This window comes from Tupaia chinensis, unplaced genomic scaffold (assembly GCF_000334495.1).
Source record: "Tupaia chinensis unplaced genomic scaffold, TupChi_1.0 Scaffold000099_1, whole genome shotgun sequence".
Classification (NCBI taxonomy): domain Eukaryota; kingdom Metazoa; phylum Chordata; class Mammalia; order Scandentia; family Tupaiidae; genus Tupaia; species Tupaia belangeri.
In genome coordinates this window covers 5266714-5270548 of record NW_006159563.1, presented here as the reverse complement: position 1 = coordinate 5270548, position 3835 = coordinate 5266714, and positions in this window count along the sequence as shown.

Genomic DNA, 3835 nt, shown 5'->3' with positions numbered 1-3835 from the left:
TCTGCTGGCTCCTGGCCCCACTCCCGGCCGCCTCAGCCTCAGCCTCCTCCGCGCCCCACACCAGGTGCCCGCGCTGTGTCTCCATCCTCCTCGCAGGAGGACCTTTAAATAGCAACGTCAGCGCGCTCCTCTCCGCACACACGTCACCCGCCGCTCACGTCACCCGGGTGCGGGGGATGATGTCACGCGGCCGGAAGTACTGCTATATTAGGGAAGGAGCAGGGGGAGGAGGACCGGGCGAGCTCTTCTGTGCCCACCTGCTCCCTCTTTTCCTTAAAGGCCAAAGCACAGGAGACAACTAGAGAAGAGCTCGAAGAAGAAAGCGGCGGGAGGAGGAGATTTCCTTGCAACAAATGTGCCAAGCAGGAGTGAATCATTCATGGCAACAGTGCCGAAGTGTCAAGCGGGGAACATCCTATCTCCACTCCCACCACTTGCAGCAGCTTTCCCGGGCTTCTCATGCCCCAGCTAGCAGCGAAATGTGGGAGGAAGAGCCTGATCACTGTGGTAGATAGACTTCCAGCGAGACCTGGGGAAAACCACCTTAGCTTTAGAAAGTTATTAAGTGCCCTTGTGAACATAGTCGACTTTTAAGCTGTTTCTCCTCCTCTTAGTGGTTACCCAAATCACAAACGAATAAAGAGCAGAGCCTTGAATAAGTGTTACAGTATTATAAAAGATAGTAATTAAAGAGGAAAGCCATCACATGATCGAAATGTTTTCATTTGCAGAACAGCTATGTTTTGGCATGGGGTAATGAATCAGTCTTAACTTCGTTCCCTGAGATAATTATCGTCATATACATAGTAAATGCCAATGTCCCCTCTCCGTTCCGGTTTATCAAGAATATGAATTCCAGTCTGGAAATTTTAAAAAGACTACCGAATCCTTTTTTTATCAACACAAACACATTTAGATTCCTTTTCTCATTCTTAGTTTTGACCATATAATATTGTCTGTAACTATAGTATCTTTCTAAATATACTGGTTTTCATTTCCAGTTTGGCAAAGGTGAGTAGCCCTGTTCAGGTTTACTTAGCTATGTATGTGTTTATGTCTGCACAAATCACACTATCAAAGCTTTTTATATTGTAAATTGCTATGAAGTTTTTAAATGTCCTCATTATTTTTAAGATAGACTATTAAATTCACATAATGAACTTTGATTTTATTTGACTTAACTTGATAGTCATGGCCTAGAAATAGAATTACTACATCCTACTAAAGGCCATTACTATTTCAAAGTTAGTCTATACATTCAGTGACCATGTTTTCCAAACTAAAATCTGGACAAACTGGTATGAGATCAAATATTTGAAATCTGAAGTGACCTGGAAAATCCAGAACATAGGACTGCCTACCTATGAAGTGATTGTTAAGAGAGTTATGTTGTAAGTCAGTAGCAATGTAGTCTAAATAAAAAAACTAAAACTCCGTATAATGTATACTATGCATAGTTTTCAAAATGGTTTTAATGTTAAACTACTCATATGATTCCTAATTAAGAAATTAATTACATTTACATTTTCTTGCTCAAGTTAGAAGTCCAAGACTAAACGATATTAGTTAAAAAGAAAAAAAGGATCAATTTGCCACTGATTCAGGTTTTCTGGGCATTGTCACGTTATAAAATTATGATCTTGCTTCAAGTTTGAAATATTTAAACGAGTTTTTATAAGGTTATAACGAAAAGTTAATGAAGAGTGAATCTTTGCTTGCCAATTTGTCTAATATATAATGCATTGTTATTTTAACAGAAACTGGTAGTAACCCATATTTCAGAGAAATGGAGCTTCCTATGCATAACATATTAAAAGATTAAAACTCTCATTCTTCAAATAATGTCATTGCTTGTCCCTTCAAATTAAAATACAAATTATGTTGTAACTCTGCTAAACATTTGTTTACAAACTCTTAGCTATCTGAACTAAAGAACATTCTTTCTTGCTCCTTTTTCTCCACGTTAATTAAGTTCTCACTTTACCATTTTTTCAAATACTTTGCCCTACCCTTTCATCACAACTTCCTTTCCTTTATAATCTTTTCCCCCTCATCTTTACTTAACTGTCAAAATAGCTCAGAGCTGCCTCCCTGCCTTTAGAATACTGACCCTTCATGAGTGTTTCTACTTTTCACAGCTGCAATGGTCTCTCCACTGCTCTTTTGTCAACTGAAAATTGAGGGTGACTAATTTTTCCAAAAATCTAATTGTGTACTGTGATTAATTACTCAAAGTTTATGTGATGAGTTAACTTCAGCCTCTCCTCTTTGTCTGGAACATTATACCTAGAATTGCTCACTTTTTCTTTCTAGCTTGTGTGGGGTTAGTATGTCAGAAAGTACATATGTCCATGTGCCCAAAGGAATCAGTAAAACTTTGAACCATTAATGTAATGGGCAATGTCTTCTCAGAAAAAATAAGTGTTTTTCTTCCCCCTTGTAATAATTCCAATTCAGTTTTGAGAAGAGTTAGAGAAACAGTCTATGGCTTTCTGTCTCTGAGTATATAGCTTTTCTCCTAAAATGAGCCTAAATAATCCAAATTCTAATCATAAATTTCTAACCCAGATTTCTTTGTACGGATTTTAAAATAATGAGCTTCGTAGAAAGTAATTTATTTTATTTTACCGGAAGAGGAAGAAAATACTTCAGTAGAGTTAAAAATTTTTAACAGTTCCTGTTTCCCACTACACTCTGAAAATTTGTGGGGCGGTTGAGTTAACTTCAGCCTCTCCTCTTTGTCTGGAACATTATACCTAGAATTGCTCACTTTTTCTTTCTAGCTTGTGTGGGGTTAGTATGTCAGAAAGTACATATGTCCATGTGCCCAAAGGAATCAGTAAAACTTTGAACCATTAATGTAATGGGCAATGTCTTCTCAGAAAAAATAAAAGTGTTTTTCTTCCCCCTTGTAATAATTCCAATTCAGTTTTGAGAAGAGTTAGAGAAACAGTCTATGGCTTTCTGTCTCTGAGTATATAGCTTTTCTCCTAAAATGAGCCTAAATAATCCAAATTCTAATCATAAATTTCTAACCCAGATTTCTTTGTACGGATTTTAAAATAATGAGCTTCGTAGAAAGTAATTTATTTTATTTTACCGGAAGAGGAAGAAAATACTTCAGTAGAGTTAAAAATTTTTAACAGTTCCTGTTTCCCACTACACTCTGAAAATTTGTGGGGCGGTTTATGAATACCCTCTGATTTTAGTATCTGTGGGCGAAGGCATCTGTTTGAGAGTTTATTTCCATGCCCTTAATAGGAGATGGCAATCTCAATGGGATGTTCATAGACTGGTCGTGAGATAGGTCTTTTTCAATGAAACGACATCTATGAGATAGAAAAACTTTGCAGGAAAAACAGTTAAAGCTAGAATTTACTTTCAATTGCCTAATGTTAGATAATAGCAACTCTCTTTCAAGTACCTTTTTTTTTCTTCTTTTTAATTATCAAAATACTACTATCGCTTCAATAAAGTCATAGATAGAAGTAATAGATAGGCCAGGCGCTGTGGCACCATCATAACCCAGGTCCCCTGCAAGGCTGGGACCATCTGGCTGACTGTGAGATCAGGTCCCAGGTGGACAGGGACACATGCAAGGTGCATATGTGAGCTCAGGACACTGAGGAGCTGAAAGACTGGGGAGAGGGGTCACGACATAATGACAAACTGTCAGGGCCTCTCTCTCTCTCTCTCTCTCTCTCCCATCCACACACTTTCTTTCAATAAAAAAAAAAAAAAAAAAGGCAAGAACAGATCAAATGACATCTCTCCATACATTAGAAATCTCAAGACTCCCAGTTTAGAATGCGTAGTTTTTAAGGAACGAGATAGC